The sequence below is a fragment of the Carcharodon carcharias genome, chromosome 2 (genome assembly GCF_017639515.1).
Source record: "Carcharodon carcharias isolate sCarCar2 chromosome 2, sCarCar2.pri, whole genome shotgun sequence".
NCBI classification, from domain to species: Eukaryota; Metazoa; Chordata; class Chondrichthyes; order Lamniformes; family Lamnidae; genus Carcharodon; species Carcharodon carcharias.
In genome coordinates, this window is record NC_054468.1 from 86,491,531 (window position 1) to 86,514,897 (window position 23,367).

A 23,367-nucleotide genomic window follows, 5' to 3' on the forward strand; every position below is an offset into this window, starting at 1 on the left:
GCAATAGGAGGTGAGAGAGAGAGGGAGAATGGGGAACAGGGAGGGGGGAATGGGGGAGATGGGGAATGGGGAAGAGAGAGGGGGAGAATGGGGAGAGGGAGGGGGAATTGAAGGGAGGGAGGGGGGAATGGGAGGGAGGGAGGGAGGTGGGGAATGTGAGGGGGGTAATGGGTAGGAGGGAGAGGGGGAATGGTGGAGAGGGAGGGAGGATGGGGGAGAGGGAGGGAGGATGGGGGAGAGGAGGGGAAGAGGAAGGGATGGGGAATGGGGGAGAAGGGGGACAAATGGGGGAGAGGGAGGGGGGAATGGGGAGAGAGAGGGAGTGTGGGAGTGGGGGAGTGGGAGGGAGTGGGTAATGGGGGAGTGGGGGAATGGGGGAGTGGGGGGAATGAGGGAGGGGGGAGTGAAGGAGGGGGAACAGGGGAGAGAGAGGTGGGGGCGAATGGGGGAGACGGATGGGGAATGAGGGAGCCGGAGAATGAAATGGGGAGTGGGAGAGGGAAATGGGGAGTGGGAGAGGGAAATGGGGAGAGGGAGGGGGGTTTGGGGAAAGGGAAGGAGGGAGGGACGGAGGGAGGGCGGAATGGGAGGGAGGGAGTGGGTGAATGGGAGGGAGGGAGGAGGGGAATGGGGGACAGGGAGAGAGGGACAATGGATGGGGAATGGGGGAGAGGGAATGATGGAGGGGAATGGGGGAGGGGGGGGAAATGGGGGAGAGGGAGAGAGGGAAAATGGAAGTGGAATGGGGGAGAGGGAATGATGGAGAGGAATGGGGGAGAGTGAGGGGGGAAATGGGGAAAGGGAGAGAGGGAGAATGGAAGTGGAATGGGGGAGAGGAAGTGAGGGAGGGTAATGGGGGAGAGAAGGATGGGAGGAATGAGGGAGATGGGGATTGGAGGGGATGTGTATGGGGCAGAGGGAGAGTGGGAAGAATTTGAGGAGGGGAATGGGAAGAGGGTGTGATATGGTGGGAATGGAGGAGAGGAAGTGTAGAAGGGGAATGTCGAGAGGTAGAGAGGAGGGGGAATGGTGGAGAGGGAGAGAGGAAGGGAAATGATGGAGGGGGAGAGAGCAAGGGGAACAGGGAGAGGCAGAGAGGAAGGGGAAAGGCCGAGAGGCAGGGAGAGGGAGTGGGGAATGGGGGAGAGGGAAGGGGGGATGGGGAGAGTGGGCAGGAATGGGGGAGAGGGAGAGTGGAGGAAAGGGGAATTGAGGAGAGAGAGAGATGGGGTGGGAATGGAGGAGAGGGAGGCTGGGAGAGAGGAAGGGTAATGGGGGAGAGGGAGAGAGGGGGAATGGGGGAAGGGAGAGAGGGGGAATGGGGGAGAGGGAGAGGGGGGAATGTGGGAAAGGGAGAGAGGGGGAATGTGAGAGTGGGGTGAATGGGGTAGAGGGAGAGAGGGAGGAAAGGGGGAAAGGGAGGGGGGAATGGGGAGGGGGAGGGAGAGAGGGGGGATGGGGCTGAGGGAGAGAGGGAGGAATGGGGGAGAGGGAGTGGGGGAATGGGGAGAGGGAGAGACAGTGGGGAAGGAATCGGGGAGAGGGAGAGAGACGATGGAAGGGGGGGAATGGGGCGAGGGGGGGATGGAGCTGAGGGGGAGAAATGGGGCAGAGGGTGGGGGGAATGGGGCAGGAGGGGAAATGGGGGAAGAAGGGGGAATGGGGGCAGAAGGAGGAAATGGGGGCAGAAGGAGGGAATGGGGAGGGTGAATGAGGGTGTGGGGAATGGAGCAGAGGGGGGAATAGGGCAGGGAGGAATGGGGCAGATGGGGGGGAATAGGGTAGAGGGAGGATGGGGCAGAGGGGGGGAATGGGGCAGGGGGAACTGGGGGAGAGGGGTCTGGGGCGGGGGGGATGGGAGCAGAAGGGGGAATGGGGGCAGAATGGGGGGAATGGGGGCAGAAGGAGGGAATGGGGAGGGTGAATGAGGGTGAGGGGCAATGAGGTGAGGGGCTTGAATGGGGAAGAAGGCATGAATGGGGAGAGGGGGTGAATGGGGGGAGGGGGTGAATGGGAGAGAGGGGGTAAATGGGGGAGAGGGGGTGAATGGCGGAGAGGGGGTGAATGGCGGAGAGGGAGGGATGGAGGAATTGGGGAGAAGTGGGAATGGGGGAGAGGGAGAGAGGGTGAAGGGGAATGGGGTAGGGGGTAAACAGGGAGGGGGAATGGGAGTTGGTGAATGTGGGAATGGGGAGGGGGGAAGGGGGAATGGGGAAGGGGGAATGGGGGAGGTGAGGGAATGGGGAGGTGAGGGAATGGGCCAGAGGGTGGAATGGAGCAGAGGGGGGAAATGGGGGCACAAGGGGGGAATGGGGGAGGTGAGGGAATGGGCTGGGGGGGGAATAGAGCAGAGGGGGGAATGGAACAGAGGGGGTGAATGGGGGCAGAAGGGGGGAATGGGGGATAGGGGAGTATGGGAGAGGAAGGAAGGAAAGAGGCATAGAGGAATGTGTGAGGGAGTAATGGAGAGAGGGGCTGGAATGGGCAGGGGGGAAATAGGGGCGCGGGAGTTAATAGGGGAGGGAGGGAATGGAGGCGGAGAGGGGGAATGGTGAGGGTGGGGGAATGCTGAGGGAGAGGGGCGAATGGAGGGGGAGAGGGGCGAATGGACGGGGAGACGAGAGGCAATGGGTGAGAGGGAGGGTGGTAAATGGGGAGATGGGGGTAATGGGGGATAGGGAGAAGGAGGGGGTAATGGAGGATGGGGAGGGGAGGGGGAAGGGGAGAGAGACAGAGGAGGGGATTGGGGAGTGGAGGGGAATAGAGGACTGGAAGAGAGAGGGAAGTGGGGAGGGGCTGGGTGAGAAGGGTGAATGCACTAGTGGGGAATGGGGGAGTGGGGAGGAAGGGGGAATGGGACAGAGAGGGGGAATGGGGGAGAGGGGTGTGAATGGGGGAGAGGGAGAAAGGAGGGAATGAGGGAGCGAAGGGGAGAGGGGGAATGGGGGCAAGGAGATGGGGATTGCTGGAGTGGAATGGAGAACAGGGGAGAGGGGGGAATGGGAAGGGGGAGGACAGGGACAATGGGTGAGGGGGGGCAACTGTGAGAGAGATATTGGGTAAGAGGTGGGAATGGGGATAAGGATGCAATGGGGAGAGGGGGGAATGGTGGAGAGTGGGGAATGGTGCAGGGGGGAACGGGGCAGGCGGGAATGGGGCAGGGGGGTGAATGGGAGGAAGGATGTTAATGGGGGAGAGGGTGTTAATGGGGGAGAGGGGTTTGAATGGGGAGTGAGGGGGTGAATGGGGAGAGGGAGAAAGGGGAGAGAGGGGGAGAGAGAGGGAGAGAGAGGGGGGAAATGGGGAGGGGTGGAATGTGGGGGAGGGAGAGGGGTGGAATTGGGTAGAGGAAGAAAGAGGGTGGAATGGGGAAAAGGGGTGAATAGGAAAAGTGTGGAATGTGGGGAGGGGGTTTGTGGGGGGGGGGGGGTAGTGAATGAGGGAATGTGGGGAGGGAGAGGGGGAAATTGGGAGAGGTAATGGGGGGTTGGGTACAGGGAGGGGTGAATGGAGGAGAGGGAGTGAGGGGGGAATGGTGGAGACAGGAGCATGGGGGACTGGGATGTGGGGGGATGGGGAGAGGGGGGCTGAGGGTAAAATGAGGGTGGAGAGGGGATGGAGATGAGGAGAGGTCGGGAGAGGGGGCCGAGGAGGAAAGGGAGGGAGAGGGGAGTGGGTGTGCAGAGGGGAGAAGGGATGGAGAGGGGGAGAGGGAGGGGGAGAGGGAGAGGGGGGAGGAATGGGGAGAGGGGGGAGGAATGGGGAGAGGGAGAGAGGGGAGAATGAGGAGAGGGAGAGGGGGGAATGGGAGAGAGAGACATAGTGGTGGAAATGGGGGAGATTGGTGGAATGGGGAGACAAAGAGGGTGGAATGGGTGGAATGAGGGGGGTGGGGGGAAATGTGGGGAGAGGGGGACGTGGGGGAGTGAGTGGGGGAATGTTGGGTAGAGAGAGGTGGCCATTGGGAGAGGGACAGGGAGAGGGAGTGAGAGGGGGAATGGGGGAGACAGGGCTATGGGGGACAGGGAGAAAGGGGGATGGGGGTGGGGGGGATGGGGGAAAGGGGGGAAATGGGGGATTGGGAGAGAGAGCGTGGAATGGGGAGACAGATAGGGAAGGGGAGGGAATGGGGAGAGGGAGAGAGGATGGAATGGGGAGGGGGAATGGGGGAGGTGGAATGGGGGAGGGGGAATAGGGGAGGGAGGAATGGGGGAGAAGGGGAAATGGGGGAGAGTGGGGAATGTATCAAAAGGGGGGAATGTGGCAGAAGGGGGGAATGTGGCAGAAGGGGGGAATGAGACAGAAGGGGGAATGGGGGTGAGGGACGTGAATGCAGGAGAAGGGGTAAATTGGTGAAAGGGGGTGCATGGGGAGAGGAGGAGAATAGGGGACAGTGGGTGATTTGCATAGAGGGGGAATGGGGAGAGGGAGAGAGGAGGGAATGTGGGGGGGTGGATGGGGTAATGTGAAAGGGAGGGGGATTGGGAGAGGGAAAGGGGGATGGGGAGAGGGAAAGGGGGAGGGGGATGGGAAGAGGGAAAGGGGGATGGGAAGAGGGAGGGTGGATGGGGACAGGGAGGGGAAATGGGACATGGGGACTGGGAGAGAGGGGGGAGTGGGGCCAGGGCTGGGGGATTGGGATATGGGGGAATGGGGGACTGGGAATGGGGAAGAGGGGGAATGGGGAGGGGGCTGTGGGGGGAGTGAGTGGGGGAATGTGGGGGAGGGAGAGGAGGCAATTGGGAGAGGTAAAGGGGGCAGGGATAGGGTGGGGGGATATGGAGAGTGAGGAGGGAATGGGTTGGGAGTGGAATGGGGGAGCGGAGGGAATGAGGAGGCGAGGGAATGGGGCAGAGTGGGGAATGGGGCAGAGTGGGGAATGGGGCAGAGTGGGGAATGGGGCAAGGAGGGGAATGATAGTGGAGGGAATGGGGCAGAGGGGTGGAATGGGGCATCGGGGGGAATGGGGAGGGGGCGAGAGGGAGAGATGGGGGAATGGGGAGAGGGAGGGAAGGGGCAATGGGGGTGAGAGAAGGAATTGGAGGGAGGGAGGGAGGTAGGGAATGTGAGGGGGAATGGGTGGGAGGGAGAGGGGGAATGGTGGAGAGGGAGGGAGGATGGGTTGGGGAATGGGGGGGAAGAGGGAGGGGGAATGGGGGAGAGCGAGGGGGACAAATGGGGGAGAGGGAGGGGGTAATGGGGGAGAGGGAGTCGGAAATGGGGTGAGGGAGGAGGGGGAATGGGGGAGATGGGGGAATGGGGGAGATGGGGGAATGGGGAAGACGGAGTGGGGAGAGGGGGAAGGGCAGGGGAATATGGGGAGTTGGAGTGTGAAATGCAGAGTGGGAGAGAGAAATGAGGAGAGGGAGGGGGGTAATGGGAGTGAGGGAGCGAGGTGGGGGAATGGGAGGGAGTGAGGTGGGAATGGCAGGGAGGGAGGGAGTGTGGGAGGGGTGACTGGGAAGGAGGGAGTGGGGGAGTGGGAGGGAGGGAGTAGGGGAGTGGGAGGGAGGGAGGGGGGAATGGGGGAGTCGGGGGAATGAGGGAGGAGGGAACAGGGGAGAGAGATGTGGGGGCAAATGGGGCAGAGGGATGGGGAATGAGGGAGCCGGAGAATAAAATGGGGACTGGGAGATGGAAAAGGGGAGAAGGAGGGGGGAATGGGGAGAGGGAGGGAGGGGGCAATGAGAGGGAGGGACGGAGGGGGTAATGGGAGGGAGGGAGGGGGAATGAGAGGGAGGGAGTGAGAGGGGAATGGGAGGGAGGGAGGGGGGAATGGGAAGGAGGGAGGGGGGAATGGGAAGGAGGGAGCAGGTGAATGGGAGGGAGCGGGGGAATGGGAAGGAGGGATGGGGAATGGGGGAGAGGGAGAGTTGGGGAATGGATGAGGAATGGGGGAGAGGAAGTGAGGGAGGGGAATGGGGGAGAGGAGGAGGGCAGGAATGGGGGAGATGGGGATTGGAGGAGGTGGTGTATGGGGCAGAGTGAGAGATGCGGTGGGACTGGAGGAGAGGGAGGGAGGGAGAAGGAGGGAGGGAGAGTGGAAGGGAAATGGGGGAGTGGGAGAGAGGAAGGGTAATGGGGAAAAGGGAGAGGGGGGGAATGGGGGAGAGGAAGAGGAGGGAATGTGGGAAAGGGTGAGAGGGGGAAATGGAGAGAGGGAGTGAGGGAGGGGAATGGGGGAGAGGAGGAGGGGAGGAATGGGGAGATGGGGATTGGAGGAGGTAGTGTATGGGGCAGAGGGAGAGAGGGAAGAATTTGGGGAGGGGAATGGGGAGAGGGAGAGATAGGGTGGGAATGGAAGAGAGGAAGTGTGGAAAGGGAATGTTGGAGAGGGAAAGAGGAAGGGGAATGGTGGAGAGGGAGAGAACAAGGGGAATGGGGGAGAGGCAGAGAGGAAGGGGAAAGGGGGAGAGCCAGAGAGTGGAGAATGAGGGAGAGGGAGTGGGGAATGAGGGAGAGGGAGTGGGGAATGGGGGAGAGGGAGAGAGCAAGGGGTATGGGGGAGAGCCAGAGAGTGGAGAATGAGGGAAAGGGAGTGGGGAATGGGGGAGAGGGAGAGGGGAAGGGAGAGTGGGCAGGAATAGGGAAGAGGGAGAGTGGAGGGTGGGGGAATTGGGGAGAGGGAGAGATGGGGTGGGACTGGAGGAGAGGGAGGAAGGGAGCAGGAGGGAGGGAGAGTGGAAGGGAAATGAAGGAGTAGGAGAGAGGAAGGGTAATGGGGAAAAGGGAGTGAGGGGGGAATGGGGGAGAGGGAGTGAGGGGGGAATGGGGGAGAGGTGAATGGGGGAGTTGGAGAGAGAAGTGGGGAGCGGGAGAGGGAAATGGGAAGAGGGTGGGGGAATGGGGGGAGGGAGGTACGGAGGAGGTAATGTGAGAGAGGGAGGGAGGGAGGGGGGAATGGGAAGGAGGGAGGGGGAATGGGAAGTACGGAGAGGGTATAGAAAAGAGGGAGGGGGAATGGGAGGAGGGAGGGGGTGAATGGGAGGGAGGGAGGGGGTGAATGGGAGGGAGGGAGGGGGGAATGGGAGTGAGGGAGGGAGGGGGGAATGGGAGGGAGGGAATGGGGGAATGGGAGGGAGCGAAGGAGGGACAGGGGAATGGGAGGGAGCGAAGGAGGGGGGAATGGGAAGGGGGGAATGGGAAGGGGGGGAAACGGGAGGGAGGGTGGGGCGACTAGGTGAGAGGGAGGGGGGCAATGGGGAGAGGGAGGGGGGAATGGGGAGAGGGAGGGGGGAATGGGAGAGAGGGAGAGGGCAATGGGGAGAGGGAGGGGGAATGGGGGAGAGGGAGGGAGGGGGAATGGGAAGGAGGGAGCAGGGGAATGGGAGGGAGCGGGGGAATGGGAGGGAGGGAGGGAACTGGGGAATGGGAGGGAGGGATGGAGCTGGGGAATGGGAGGGAGGGATGGAGCCGGGGAATGGGAGGGAGGGAGGGGCGAATGGGAGGGAGGGAGGAGGGGAATGGGGGAGAGGGAGAGAGGGAGAATGGATGTGGAATGGGGGAGTGGAAGTGAGGGAGGGTAATGGGGAAAGAAGGAGGGGAGGAATGAGGGAGATGGGGGTTGGAGGGGATGTGTATGGGGCAGAGGGAGAGTGGGAAGAATTCAAGGAGGGGAATGGGGAGAGGCTGCGATATGGTGGGAATGGAGGAGAGGAAGTGTGGAAGGAGAATGTCGGAGAGGTAGAGAGGAAGGGGAATGTCGGAGAGGTAGAGAGGAAGGGGAATGTCGGAGAGGTAGAGGGGAAGGGGAATGTCGGGGAGGTAGAGAGGAAGGGGAATGATGGAGAGGGAGAGAGGAAGGGGAAAGGGTGAGAGGCAGGAAGAGGAGAATGAGGGAGAGGGAGTGGGAATGGGGGAGACGGAAATGGGGATGGGGAGAGTGGGCAGAAATGGGGGAGAGGGTGAGTGGAAGAAGGGGAAATTGGGGAGAGAGAGAGATGGGGTGGGAATGGAGGAGAGAGAGGGTGGGAGAGTGGAAGGGGAATGGGGGAGTGGGAGAGAGGAAGGGTAATGGGGAAGAGGGAGAGAGGGGGAATGGGCGAGAGGGAGAGGGGGGGAATGGGGGAGAGGGGTGAATGGGGTAGAGGGAGAGAGGGAGGAAAGTGGGAAAGGGAGACGGTGAAATGGGGAGAAGGAGGGAGGGGTGAATGCGGGAGAGCGGAAAGGGGGAGCGGGAGAGAGAAGTGGGGAGTGGGAGAGGGAAATGGGGACAGGGAGGGGGATTGAGGAGAGGGAGTGGGGGGGAATGGTAAGGAGGGACCGGGGGAATGGGAGGGAGGGAGCAGGGGAATGGGAGGGAGGGAGGGAGGGAGGGGGGAATGGGGGGCAAGAGTGAGGGTGGAATGGGGGAGAGGGACGTTGGAGGGAATGGAGGAAGAGGGAGTGGAAAATGGGGGAGAGGGAGGGGTGAATGGGGGAGCTGGAGAATGAAATGGAGAGTGGGAGAGGGAAATGGGGGAAGGGAGAGGGCAATGGAGAGAGGGATGGAGGTGGTGAATGGGAGGGAGGGAGGGAGGAGGGAATAGGAGGGAGGGAGGGGGCAATGGGAGGGAGTGAGCAGGGGAATGGGAGGGAGGTTCAGGGGAAATGGGAGAGAGGGAGTGGGGGAATGGGAGGGATGGAGTGGGGGAATGGGATGGAGGGAGTGGGGCGAATGGGAGGGAGGGAGCGTGGGAATGGGAGGGAGGGAGCGGGAGAATGGGAGGGAGGGGGGAATGGGGTAGTGTGGCTGAATGGGGGAGTGGGGGGGAATGGGGGAGTGGGGGGGAATGGGGGAGGGGGGAATGGGGGAGAGGGAGTTGGTGGGAAATGGGGGAAGCGGGAGGGGGAAATGGGGGAGAGGGAGTGGAAAATGGGGGAGAGAGAGGGTGGAATGAGGGAGCCGGAGAATGAAATGGGAAGTGGGAGAGGGAAAGGGGGAGAGGGAGGGGGCAATGGGAGAGGGAGGGAGGTGGGGAATGGGAAGGGGGGAGGGAGGTGGGGAATGGGAGGGAGGGAGGGGGGAATGGGAGGGAGGGAGGGGGGAAATGGGAGTGAGGGAGGGAGGGGGGAATGGGAGGGGGAGGGGAATGGGAGGGGGAGGGGGGAATGGGAGGGGAAGGGGGCAATGGGAAGGAGGGAGGATTGAATGGGAAGGAGGGAGCGGGGGAATGGGAAGGAGGGAGGATTGAATGGGAAGGAGGGAGCAGGTGGGGAATGGGAGGGTGGGAGGTGGGGAATGTGGGAGGGGGGAATGGGGGAGAGAGGACTGCGGGAGAGGGAGGGGGAAATGGGGGAGAGGGAGAGCTGGAGAATGGATGGGGAATGGGGAGAGGAAGTGAGGGAGGGGAATGGGGGAGAGGAGGAGGGCAGGAATGGGGGAGATGGGGATTGGAGGAGGTGGTGTATGGGGCAGAGGGAGAGAGGGAAGAATTTGAGGAGGGGAATGGGGAGAGGGATAGATAGGGAGGGAATGGAGGAGAGGAGGTGTGGAAGGGGAATGTTGGAGAGGGAAAGAGGAAGAGTAATGGTGGAAAGGGAGAGAGCAAGGGGAATGGGGGAGAGGCAGAGAGGAAGGGGTAAGGGGGAGAGCCAGAGAGTGGAGAATGAGGGAGAGGGAGTTGGGAATGAGGGAGAGGGAGAGGGGAAGGGAAAGTGGGTAGGAATAGGGAAGAGGGAGAGTGGAGGGAGGGGGAATTGTGGAGAGGGTGAGATGGGGTGGGACTGGAGGAGAGGGAGGGAGGGAGATGGAGGGAGGGAGAGGGAGTGAGGGAGTGTGGAAGGGAAATGGGGCAGTGGGAGAGAGGAAGGGTAATGGGGAAAAGGGAGAGTGTGGGGAATGGAGGAGAGGGTGTGAGGGAGGGGAATGGGGGAGAGGAGGAGGGAGGAATGGGGAAGATGGGGATTGGAGGAGGTGATATATGGGGCAGAGGGAGAGAGGGAAGAATCTGAGGAGGCAAATGGGGAGAGGGAGAGATAGGGAGGGAATGGAAGAGAGGAAGTGTGGAAGGGAATGTTGGAGAGGGAAAGAGGAAGGGGAATGGTGGAGAGGGAGAGAGCAAGGGGAATGGGGGAGAGCCAGAGAGTGGAGAATGAGGGAAAGGGAGTGGGGAATGGGGGAGAGGGAGAGGGGAAGGGAGAGTAGGCAGGAATAGGGAAGACGGAGAGTGGAGGGTGGGGGAATTGGGGAGAGGGAGAGATGGGGTGGGACTGGAGGAGAGGGAGTGAGGGAGAAGGAGGGAGGGAGAGTGGAAGGGAAATGGGGGAGTGGAAGAGAGGAAGGGTAATGGGGAAGAGGGAGAGGAGGGAATGTGGGAAAGGGAGAGAGGGGGAAATGGAGGAGAGGGAGTTAGGGGAGAATGGGGGAGAGGGGAATGGGGGAGTGGGAGAGAGAAGTGGGGAGCGGGAGAGGGAAATGGGGAGAGGGTGGGGGAATGAGCAAAGGGAGGTAGGGAGGAGGTAATGTGAGAGAGGGAGGGAGGGAGGGGGGAATGGGAAGGAGGGAGGGGGAATGGGAGGTACGGAGAGGGTATAGAAAAGAGGGAGGGGGAATGGGAGGAGGGAGGGGGTGAATGGGAGGGAGGGATGGAGGGGGGAATGGGAGGGAGGGAATGGGGGAATGGGAGGGAGCGAATAATGGAGGGGGAATGGGAAGGAGGGAGGGGGGAATGGGAGGGAGGGAGGGGCGAATAGGTGAGAGGGAGGTGGCAATGGGGGAGAGGGAGGGGGAATGGGGGAGAGTGAGGGGGGAATGGGGGAGGGGGGAATGGGGCAGAGGGAGGAGGGAATGGGGCGAGGGAGGGGGGAATGGGGGTGAGGGAGGGGGGAATGGGAGAGAGGGAGGGGGGAATGTGGGAGAGGGAGGGGGAATGGGGGAGAGGGAGGGGGAATGGGGGAGAGGGAGGTGGAATGGTGGAGGGGGGGGAATGGGGGCAAGGGAGGGGGGAATGGGGGCGAGGGAGGGGGAATGGGGGAGAGGGAGGGGGGAATGGGGGAGAGGGAGGAGGGAATGGGGGAGAGGGAAGGGTGGGGAATGCCAGTGGGAATTGAGGAGGGGGGAATGGGGGAGGGGTGGATGCGGGCGAGGGAGTGGGACAAATGGAGGAGAGAGATGGGGGAAATGGGGGAGAGGGAGAGTGGAAGGGGAATGCGGGAGAGGGTGAATGGATGGGGGATGGGGAGAGGAAGTGAGGGCGGGGAATGGGGGAGAGATGGAGGGGAGGAATGGGGGAAGTGGAGATTAGAGGAGGTGGTGTATGGGTCAGAGGGAGAGAGGGGGGAAATGGGGAGAGGGAGAGATAGGGTTGGAATGGAGAAGAGGAAGGGAGGAAGAGGAATGGAGGAGAGGGAGAGAGGAAGGGGAACGGGGGAGAGAGAGAGAGGATGGGAATGGGGAGGGGGAGAGAGAAAGGGGAATGGGGAGAGGCAGGGAGTGGAGAATGGGAGAGAAGGAGTGGGGAATTGGGGAGAGTGACAGGGGGACAGGGAGAGTGGGCAGGAAAGGGGGAGATGCAGAATGGGGGAGGGGGAATTGGGGAGAGGGAGAGATGGGGTGCTAATGGAGGAGAGGGAGGGAGGGGAAAGTTAGAGAAGAAGGGGAATGGGGGAGAGGGAGAGAGGAAGGGCGATGGGGAAAAGGGAGAGGGGGGAATGGGGGTGATGGAGAGAGGGGAATGTGGGAAAGGGAGAGAGGGGGAAAGGGGGAGAGGGGGGAATGGTGTAGAGGGAGAGAGGGAGGGAAGGGGGAAAGGGGAGATTGAAAATAGCGCAAGAGGTGAGGTGATTGGGAGATTGAAAATAAAAGGAGGGGAAGCTGAAGAGGAGCAGCCAGCGTGTGAGCGGCCCAGTGAAGGAGTGGAGCTTTTAGGCTTTGGCTCGAGAGGCTTCGGCGAGCAGAGGCTGAGGACGAGCTTGCTCCCAGTGAGGTAGGGCTGGGTAAGTTCCTTTAATTAAATTAGGAGTAGGTAATGGAGGCAGCAGTTAGGGCAGTCGAGTGCTCTGAATGCAGCATGTGGGAACTCTGGGACAGCACAATTGTCCCTGGTGACTACACCTGCAAAAGATTCATCCAGCTACAGCTCCTGAGAAACCGAGTTAGGGAACTGGAGCTGGGGCTGGATGAACTTCGGATCATACGGGAAGCAGAGGCAATAATAGACAGGGGTTTCAGGGAGACAATCACCCCTAAAAGTCAGGAGGCAGGTAGCTGGGTGACTGTCAGGAGAGGGAAGGGGAATAGACAGAAAGTGCAGAGCACCCCTGTGGCTGTTCCCATCAACAATAGGTATACCGTTTTGGATACTGTTGGTGGGGACGACCTACCAAGGACAAGTTGTAGTGGTCGCGTCTCTGGCACCGAGGCTGGACCCTCAGCTCAGAAAGGAGGGAGGGAAAAGAGGAGAGCAGTAGTGATAGGGGATTTGATAGTTAGGGGGACGGATAAGAGGTTCTGTGGGAGAGATCGAGAATCCCGGATGGTCTGTTGCCTCCCTGGTGCCAGGGTCCGCGATATCTCGGATCGAGTTCTCAGTATTCTCAGGAGGGAGGGTGAGCAGCCAGATGTCGTGGTCCATGTAGGGACCAATGACATGGATAGGAAGGAGGAGGAGGTCCTGCAAAGAGATTTTAGGGAGTTAGGTGCAAAGTTGAAGGACAGGACCTCCAGGTGATCGCTGGAATGTTACCCATGCCATGTGCTAGTGGGGCTAGAAGTAGAAAGATAATGCAGCTAAATATGTGGCTAAGGAGATGGTGCAGGAGGGAGGGCTTCATGTTTCTGGACAATTGGGCTCTGTTCCAGGGAAGGTGGGACCTGTTCCGATGGGATGGTTTGTACCTGAACTGGAGGGGGATTAACATCCTTGCGGATAGGTTTGCTAGTGCTGCTCCGGAGGGTTTAAACTAGATTTGCAGGGGGAGGGGAACCAGAGTGTTAGAGCAGATAGTGAGGTGGAAGAGGATAAAGATCAAGCGAGGAATGCATGTATAGACAGAAATCAAAGGTTTGTACATGATAGAAATGTTCTCAGGTGCATCTATTTCAATGCAAGGAGTATTGTCAGAAAGGCAGATGAGCTTAGTGCGTGGATTGGCACGTGGGATTACGACATTATTGCTATTAGTGAGAATTGGTTGCAGGTGGGGCAGGACTGGCAGCTCAATGTTCCGGGGTTCCGTTGTTTCAGACGTGATAGAGGGGGAGGGATGAAAGGGGGAGGAGTGGCATTACTAGTTAGGGAAAATATCACAGCTGTGCGTAGCCAGGACAGCCCGGAGGGCTCGTCTACAGAGGCCATATGGTTGGAGCTGAGGAACGGGAAAGGTGTGACCACACTAATAGGGTTGTATTATAGACCGCTCAATAGTCAAAGAGAATTGGAGGAGCAAATCTGTAGAGAGATAGCAGACTGATGTAAAAAACAGAAAGTAGTGAAAGTAGGAGATTTTAACTTTCCACATATTGGCTGGGACTCCCATACTGTAAAAGGGCTGGATGGCTTGGAGTTTGTCAAATGTGTCCAGGAAAGTTTTCTAAATCAATATATAGAGGTACCACAAGAGAGGATGCAATACTTGATCTCCTATTAGGGAACCAGACAGGTCAGGGGACAGAAGTATGTGTAGGCGAACATTTTGGGTCCAGTGACCACAATGTCATTAGTTTTAAGTTAATTACGGATAAGGATAGGTCTGGTCCTCGAGTTGAGATTCTAAATCGGAGAAAGGCCAATTTTGTGGAAATGAGAAAGGATCTAGGAAGAGTGGATTGGGATAAGTTGTTTTCTGGCAAGGATGTGTTCAGTAAGTGGAAGGCATTCAAAGGTGAAATTTTGAGAGTGCAGAGTTTGCATGTTCCTGTCAGGATTAAAGGCAAAGTTAACAAGCATAGGGAACCTTGGTTTTCAAGGGATATTGGCGATCTGGTTAAGAAGAAGAGAGAGGTGTATAGCAGGTATAGGCAACAAGGAGCAAATGAAGTACTTGTAGAGTATAGAAAATGTAAGAAAATACTAAAGAAGGAAATCAGGAAGGCAAAAAGAAGACATGAGGTTGCTTTGGCAGATAATGTGAAGGTAAACCCAAAGGGTTTCTACAAGTATGTTAAGAGTAAAAGGATAGTAAGGGACACAATTGGTCCCCTTGAATATCAGAGTGGTTGGCTATGTGTAGAGCCTCATGAGATGGGGGAGATCTTAAACAGTTTTTTTGCATCAGTATTTACTCAGGAAACTGGCATAGTGTATAAGGAAGGAAGGGAAACAAGCAGTAGTGTCATGGAACATATAGAGATTAAAGAGGAGGAGGTGCTTGCTGCCTTACAGCGAATAAAGGTAGATAAATCCCCCGGGCCTGACATGATATTCCCTCGGACCTTGAGGGAGACTAGTGTAGAAATTGTAGAGGCCCTGGCAGAAATATTTAAAATGTCCTTAGCCACGGGTGAGGTGCCGGAGGATTGGAGGGTAGCTCATGTTGTTCCGTTGTTTAAAAAAGGCTCCGAAAGTAAACCAGGTAATTACAGGCCAGTGAGCCTAACGTCAGTAGTAGGTAAATTATTGGAAGGTGTTCTGAGAGATCGGATTTCCAATTATTTGGACAGCCAAGGGCTGATTGAGGATAGTCAGCCTGGCTTTGTGGGTGGTAGGTTGTGTTTAACGAACCTTGTAGAGTTTTTCGAGGAGGTTACCAAGAAAGTAGATGAAGGAAAGGCTGTGGATGTTGTCTACATGGACTTTAGTAAGGCCTTTGACAAGGTCCCACTTGGGAGATTAGTTCAGAAGGTTCAGACACTTGGTAGCCATGGAGAGGTTGTAAACTGGATTTGCAATTGGCTGTGTGGGAGAAGACAGAGAGTGGATGATTGCTTCTCAGACTGGAGGCCTGTGACTAGTGGTGTGCCTCAGGGATCTGTGCTGGGACCATTGTCATTTGTTGTCTATATCAATGATCTGGATGATAATGTGGTAAATTAGATCAGCAAGTTTGCTGATGACACTAAGATTGGAGGCGTTGTGGACAGTGAGGAAGGCTTTCAAAGCTTGCAGAGGGATCTGGACCAACTGGAAAAATGGGCCAGAAAATGGCAGATGGAATTTAATGCAGAAAAGTGTGAGGTGTTGTATTTTGGAAGGACAAACCAAGGTAGGACATACACAGTAAATGGTAGGGCACTGAGGAGTGCGAAGGAACAAAGGGATCTGGGGGTTCAGATACATAATTCCCTGAAAGTGGCGTCACAGGTAGACAGGGTTGTAAAGAAAGCTTTTGGCATACTGGCCTTCATAAATCAAAGTATTGAGTATAGAAGTTGGGATGTTATGGTGAGGTTGTATGAGACATTGGTGAGGCCAACTTTGGAGTATTGTGTGCAGTTCTGGTCGCCTAACTACAGGAAGGATATCAGTAAGATTGAAAGAGTGCAGAGAAGATTTACTAGGATGTTGCTGGGTCTTAAGGAGTTGAGTTACAGGGAAAGATTAAACAGGTTAGGACTTTATTCCTTGGAGCGTAGAAGAATGAGGGGAGATTTGATAGAAGTTTACTAAATTATGAAGGGTATAGACAGAATAGGCTCTTTCCACTTAGATTAGGAGAGATAAACATGAGAGGACATGGCTTTAGGGTGAAAGGGTAAAGGTTTAGGGGGAACATTAGGGGGAACTTCTTCACTCAGAGAGTGGTGAGAGTGTGGAACGAGCTGCCATCTGACGTGGTAAATGTGGGCTCACTCTTAAGTTTTAAAAATAAATTGGATAGATACATGGATGGGAGAGGTCTGGAGGGTTATGGACTGGGTGCAGGTCAATGGGACGAGCGGAATAATATTTTGGCACAGACTAGAAAGGCCGAATGGCCTGATTTTCTGTGCTGTAGTGTTCTATGGTTCTATGAAAGGGAGGGAGGGAGGGAGTGAGGGGGGAATGGGGGAGAAGGAGCGAGGGGGAATGGAGGAGTGGGACAGAGTGGGGGAATTGGGAGGGTGAAGGTGTGTGGGAGGGAGGGGGTGAATGGGACGGGGGAGGGAGAGAGGGAGGGGGGAATGGGGGAGAATGAGGGGGAGGTGAGAATGAGGGAGAGGGCGGGGGCAGAATGGGGGAGAGGGAGCGAGTGAATGGAGGGGGAATGGAGGAGGGGGAATGGGGGAGAGGGAGGGGGGAATGGGGGAGAGGGAGGGGCGGGAATGGGGGAGAGTGAGGGGTGGGAATGGGGGAGAGGGAGGGGGAGGAATGGGGGAGAGAGAGGGGGGAATGGGGGGGGCAGGAGAGGGAAATGGGGAGTGGGAGAGGGAAATGGAGAGAGGGAGGGGGAAATGAGGAGAGGGAGGGGGAATAGGGAGAGGGTGGGGGGAATGGTTAGAGGGAGGGGGAATGGGGGAGGGGGAATGGGGGAGGGGGACTGGGGAAATGGGAGGGATGGATGGAGGAATGGGGGAGAGGGAGGGGGAATGGGGGAGAGGGAGGGGGAATGGGGAGAAGGAGGGGAAATGGGGAGAAGGAGAGGGAGAGGGAATGGGGGAGTGGGAGAGGGAGGGGGGAATGCAGGAGTGGGAGAGGGAGGAGGGAATGTGGGAGCGGGAGAGGGAGGGGGAAATGGGGGAAAGGGAGGGGGGAATGGGGGAGAGGGAGGGGGAATGTGGGAGTGGGAGAGGGAGGGGGGAATGCAAGAGTGGGAGAGGGAGGGGGGAATGCGAGAGTGGGAGAGGGAGGGGGAAATGGGGGAGGGGGAGAAGAGGGGGAATGGCGGAGGGACAGAGGGAGGGGGGAATGGGGGAGTGGGAGAGCAAGGGGGGATTGCGGGAGTGGGAGAGGGAGGGGGGAATGGGGGAAAGGGTGGGGGGAATGGGGGAAAGGGAAGGGGCAATGGGGAGAGGGAGGGGGAATGGGGGAGATGGAGGGGTAAAGGGCAAATGGGGGAGAGGGAGGGGTGAATGGGGGAGAGGGAGGGGGAAATGGGAGGGAGGGATGGTGTAATGGGAGGGAGGCATGGGGTAATGGGAGGGATGGACAGGAGAATGGGAGGGATGGAGGGGGGAATGGAGGAGAGGGAGGGGGGAATAGAGGAGGGGGAGGGGGGAATGTGTGAGTGGGAGAGGGAGGGGGGAATGGGGGAAAGGGTAGGGGGAATGGGGGAGAGGGAGGGGTAAAGGGCAAATGAGGAAGGGGGCAAATGGGGAAGAGGGAGGGGGGAATGGTTAAGCGGGTGGGGAGGAATGGGGAGCAGGAGAGGGAAATGGGGAGAGGGAGGAGGAATGGGGGAGAGGAGGGAGGGGGGGAATGGGAGTGAGGGACGGGAATGCGAGGAAGGGAGGGGAGAATGGGAGGGAGGCAGAGAAGGGGGAACGGGAGGGAGGGAGCAGGGGGTGGTTTGGGAGGGAGGGGGAATGGGAGGGAGGAAGGGGGAAAGAGGGAGAGGGGGCATGGGGGAAGAATTGGCATGAGAGAAGGGGAAATAGGAATGTGGGAGAGGGGAATGGGGAGAGGGAGGGGTGATGGGGAGAGGGAGGGGGGATGGGGAGAGGGAGGGAGCGGGGGAATGGGAGGGAGGGACGGAGCGGGGGAATGGGAGGGAGGAAGGGAGGGAGCGGGGGAATGGGAGGGAGGGAGTGGGGGAATGGGGAGGGAGGGAGGGTGGAGGGGAATGGGAGGGAAGGTGGGAAGGGGAAATGGGAGGCAGGGAGGAAGAATGGGAGTAAGGGGGAGCTGGGAATGGGCATGAGGGAGCCGGGGAATGAGCACGAGGGAGCGGGGGAATGGGAGGGTGGGAGGGGAAATGGGGGGAATGAGGGAGGGGGGAACGGGGGAGAAGAAGGTGGGGGGAATGGGGGAGAGGGAGAGGGGAATGGGCGAGAGGGAGAGGGGAATGGGAATGAGGGCGGGGGTTATGAGGGAGCGTGAGAATGAAATGGGGAGTGGGAGAGGGAAATGGGGAGAGGGAGGGGGGAATGGGAGGGAGGGAAGGGATGAATGGGAGGGAGGGATCGAGGTGGGGGAATGGGAGATAGGGAGCGAGGTGGGGGAATGGGAGGGAGGTGGGGGAATGGGGAATGGGAGGGAAGGGGGAAGGGGGAATGGGAAGGAGGGAGTGGGTGAAGGGGAGGGAGGGAGGGAGCAAGGTGGGGGAATGGGAGCGAGGGAAGGGGAATGGGAGGGAGGGAGCAAGGGAAGGGGGAATGGGAGGGAGAGAGGGAGTGAGGGAAGGGGGAATGGGAGGGAGGGAGCGAGGGAAGGGGGAATGGGAGGGAGGGAGGGGGAATGGGAAGAGGGAGCTGGCGAATGGGAAGGAAGGAGGGGGGAATGGGGGAGTGGGTGGGAATGAATGAGGGGGAACAGGGGAGAAGGAGTTGGGGGGGAATGGGGGAGAGGGACGGGGGAATGGGCAAGAGGGAAGGGGGAATGGAGGAGCTGGGGAATGAAATAGGGAGTGGGAGAGGGAAATGGGGAGAGGGAGGGGGGAATGGTAGGGAGGGAGGGTAGGGGTGAATGGGAGGGAGGGAACAAGGTGGGAGAATGAGAGATAGGGAGCGAGGTGGGGGAATGGGAGGGAGGGAGAGGGGGGAATGGGGTGGAATGAAGGAGGGCGGAACGTGGGAGAAGGAGCTGGGGGAATGGGGGAGAGGAAGAGGGGAATTGGGGAAAGGGAGGGGGAAATGGGGAGAGGGAGGGAGGTGGGGAACGGGAGGGAGGGAGGGGAGGAGGAATGGGAGGGTGGGAATGGGAGGGGGGATTGGAAGGAAGGGAGGGAGGGGGGAATGGAAGGGAGGGAGAAGGGGAATGGGAACGATGGAGTGGGGGAATGGGAGCGAGGGAGCTGGGGAATGGGAGGGAAGGAGGGGAAATGGGAGGGAGGGATGAGGGGAGTGGAGGAGGAGGGGAATGGAGGAGAGGTAGGGGGAACGGGGGAGAAGGAGAATCGATGGGGAATGGGGGAAAGGAAGTGAGGGAGGGGAAAAATGGAGAGGGAGTGAGGGGGAATGGGGGAGAGGGAGAGGGAGGGAGTGGGGCAAATGGGAGGGTGGAAGGGAGGACAGAATGGGAGGGAGGGAGGGAGGGGGGAATGGGAAGGAAGGAACGGGGGAGTGGGAGGGAGGGTGTGGGGAATGGGAGGGAGGGAGTGGGGGAATGGGAGGGAGGGAGTGGGGGAACGGGAGAGAGGGGGGGAATGGGGGAGATGGAGAGAGCAATTGGGAGAGCGAGCTAGGTGGGGTAATGGGGGGGAATGTGAGGGAGGGAGGGAAGGGGAAAGGGAGGGAGGGAGCGAGGTGGGGGATTGGTAGGGAGGGAGCAAGGTGGGGGAATGGTAGAGAGTGAGGGAATGGGAGGCGAGAGGGAATGGGAGGGAGGGAGGGAGGGAGGGGGGAGGGGGAATGGGAAGGAGGGAGCAGGTCAATGGGAGGGAGGAAGGGAAGGGGAAAGGGGGGGAGGGAGCGAGGTGGGGGATTGGGAGGCAGGGTGTGAGGTGGGGGAATGGGAGGGAGGGAGTGGGGGAATGGGAGGGAGGTATGGAGGGGGAATAGAAGGGAGGGAGTGGGGGCGAATGGGAGGGAGGGAGTGGGGGAGTGGGATGTAGGGAGTGCTGAATGGGAAGGAGAAAGGGGGGGAATGGGGGGAATGAGGGAGGGGCAATGGGGGAGAAGGAGGTGGGGGGAATGGGGGAGAGGGAGAGGGAGGGGGAAATGGGGGAGCCGGAGAATGAAATAGGGATTGGAAGTAGGAAATGGGGTGAGGGAGGGGGAAATGGGGAGAGGGAGGGAGGTGGGGAATGGGAGGGAGGGAGGGAGGGAAGGAGGAATGGGAGGGTGGGAATTGGAGGGGGGAATGGGAGGGAGGGAGAGGGGGAATGGGAGGGAGGTGGGGGAATGGGAGGGAGGGGGAAGGGGGAATGGGAGGGAGGGGGGAAGGGGGAATGGGAAGGAGGGAGTGGGTGAAGGGGAGGGAGGGAGGGAAGGGGAAATGGGAGGGAGGGAAGGAAGGGGTAATGGGAGGGAGGGAGAGCTGGGGAATGGGAGGGAGAGAGGGAGGGTGGAATGGGGAGTGGGTGGGAATGAGGGAGGGGGGAACAGAGGAGAAGGAGGTGGGGGGATGGGGGAGAGGGAGAGGGGAATTGGGAGAGGGAGGGAGGTGGGGAATGGGAGGCAGGAAGCGAAGTGAGGGAATGGGAAGTAGGGAGCGAGGTGGGGGAATGGATGGGAGGCAGGGAGGGAGGCAGGAATGGGAGGGAGGGAGCGAGGGAAGGGGGAATAGGAGGGAGGGAGGGGGGAATGGGAGGGAGGGAGGGGGAATGGGAAGAGGGAGCTGGGAATGGGAAGGAAGGAGTGGGGAATGGGGGAGTGGGTGGGAATAAAGGAGGGGGAATGGGGAGAAGGAGGTGGGGGGGAATGTGGAAGAGGGAGGTGGGAATGGGCAAGAGGGAAGGGGCAATTGGGGAGCCGGGGAATGAAATAGGGAGTGGGAGAGGGAAATGGGGAGAGGGAGGGGGGAATGGGAGGGAGGGAGGGTAGGGGTGAATGGGAGCGAGGGAATCAGGTGGGGGAATGAGAGATAGGGAGCGATGTGGGGGAATGGGAGGGAGGGAATGGGAGGGAGGGACGGAGGGGGGAATGGGAGGGGGGAGGGGGAATGGGAAGGAGCGAGTGGGTCAAAGGGAAAGGAGGGAGGGAAGGGGGAATGGGAGGGATGGATGGAGGGGGGAATGGGAGGGAGGGAGAGGGGGTGAATGGGAGGGAGGGAGAGGGGGTAATGGGAAGGAGGGAGTGGGATGGAGGGAGTGGCAAATGGGAGGGAGGGAGGGAGGAATGGGGTGGAATGAGGGAGGGGGCAACGTGGGAGAGGAGGTGGGGGAATGGGGGAGAGGGAGAGGTGAATTGGGGAGAGGGAGTGGGGAATGGGGGAGCTGGAGAATGAAATAGGGAGTAGGAGTAGGAAATGGGGAGAGGGAGGGGGAAATAGGGGGAATGGAAGGGAGGGAGGGAGGGGGAATGGGAGTGAGGGGGCGGGTGAATGGGAGGGAGGGATGAGGGGAGTGGAGGAGGAGGGGAATGGAGGAGAGGTAGCGGGAACGGGGGAGAAGCAGAATCGATGGGGAATGGGGGAAAGGAAGTGAGGGAGTGAAAAAATGGAGAGGGAGAGAGGGGGAATGGGGGAGAGGGAGGGACTGGGGAAAATGGGAGGGTGGAAGGGGAGTGGGGGGGTGAGAATGGGAGGGGGAAGTAATGGAAGGGTGGGAGGGAGTGACGAAGGGGGGAAAGTGGGAGAACGAGGGGGAGATGGGAATGGGGGAGAGGGCGGTGGCAGAATGGGGGAGAGGGAGGGAATGAATAGCGGGGGGAATGGAGGAGGGGGAAACAGGGGAGAGGGAGGGGAGGAATGGGGAGAGGGAGGGGAGGAATGGGGGAGAGGGAGGGGAGGAATGGGAAGGAGGGAGGGGAGGAATGGGAAGGAGGGAGTGGAGGAATGGAAAGGAGGGAGGGGAGGAATGGGAAGGAGGGAGCAGGGGAATGGGAAAGAGGGAGTGGGGGAATGGGAGGGTGGGAGGGGGAATGGGGGCATGGGGGGTAATGAGGGAGGGGGAAATGGGGGAATGGGAGAGAGGGAGAGGGGAATGGGCAAGAGGGCGGGGAGAATGGGGGAGGCGGAGAATGAAATGGGGAGTAGGAGAGGGAAATGGGGAGAGGGAGGGGGAATGGGGAGGGGGAGTGAGGTGAGAAATGTGAGGGAGGATGTGAGGTGGGGGAATGGGAGGTAGGGAGTGAGGTGAGGGAATGGGAGGGATGGAGCGGGGGAATGGGAGGGAGGGGGAATGGGAGGGAGGGAGAGAGGGGGGAATGGGAGGGAGGGTGGGAGTGGGGAATGGGTGGGAGGGAGGGAGGGAAGGGATGAATGGGAGGGAGGGAGCGAGGTGGGGGAATGGGAGATAGGGAGCAAGGTTGGGGAATGGGAGGGAGGGAGGGAATGGGAGAGTGGATTTGGTGAGGGGGGTTGGGGAATAGGAAGGAGGGAGGGGGGAATGGGAGGGAGGGAGGGGGGGAATGGGAAGGAAGGAGCGGGGGAGTGGGAGGGAGGGTGTGGGGAGTGGGAAGGAGGGAGGGTGTGGGGGAATGGGAGGGAGGGAAGGAGTGGGGAATGGGAGGAAGGGAGGGAGGGGGGAATGGGAGGGAGGGAGGAAGGGGGGAATGGGAAGGAAGGAGCGGGGGAGTGGGAGGAAGGGTGTGGGGAATGGGAGGGAGGGAGTGGGGGAATGGGAGGGAGGGAGTGGGGGAATGGGAGAGTGGGGGGGAATGGGGGAGATGGAGAGAGCATTTGGGAGAGCGAGCGAGGTGGGGTAATGGGGGGGAATGGGAGGGAGGGAGGGAGGGGGAGTGGTTTTGGTGGGGGGGATGGGGGAATGTGAGGGTGGGTGGGAGGGAAGGGGGAATGGGAGGGAGGGAGGGAAGGGGGAATGGGAGGGAGAGAGGGAAGGGGTGAATGGGATGGAGGGAATGAGGTGGGGGAATGAGAGATAGGGAGCGAGATGGTGGAATGGGAGGGAGTGAGAGAATGGGAGGCGGGAGGGAGGGAGGGGGAAATGGGAGGGTGGAGGGGGAATGGGAAGGAGGGAGCAGGTCAATGGGAGGGAGTAAGGGAAGGGGGAAAGGGAGGGAGTGAGCGAGGTGGGGGATTGGGAGGCAGTGTGTGAGCTGGGGGTATGGGAGGGTGGGAGTGGGGGAAAGGGAGAGAGGGAGGGGGGATTGGGAGGGAGGGACGGGGCAATGGGAGGGAGGTATGGAGGGGGGAATGGAAGGGAGGGAGAGGGTGGGGAATGGGAGGGAGGGAGCAGGGTAGTGGGATGTAGGGAGTGCTGAATGGGAGGTAGAAAGGGGGGGATTGGTGGGGATGGGGGGGGGAATGGGGGAGAAGGAGGTGGGGAGAATGGGGGAGAGGGAGAGGGCGGGGGAAATGGGGGAGCCGGAGAATGAAATAGGGATTGGGAGTAGGAAATGGGGAGAGGGAGGGGGAAATTGGGAGAGGGAGAGGGAAATGGGGGAGAGGGAGGGAGGGAGGGAGGGAGAAATGGGAGGGTGGGAATTGGAGGAGGGAATGGGAGGGAGGGAAGGGGGAATGGGAGGGAGGGAGGGAGGGTGAATGGGAAGGAGGGAGCAGGTGAATGGGAGGGAGGGAGTGGGGGAATGGGAGGGAGGGAGTGGGGAATGGGAGGGAGGGAGCGTGGGAATAGTTTGGAGGGAGGGAGGGGGTAACGGAAAGGAGGGAGCGGGGGAATGGGAGTGAGGGAGCGGGGAATGGGAGGGAGGCGGGGGAATGGGAGGGAGGGTTGAGGGGAATGGAGGAGGAGGGGAATGGAGGAGAGGTAGCGGGAATGAGGGAGAGGGAGAATCGATGGTGAATTGGGGAG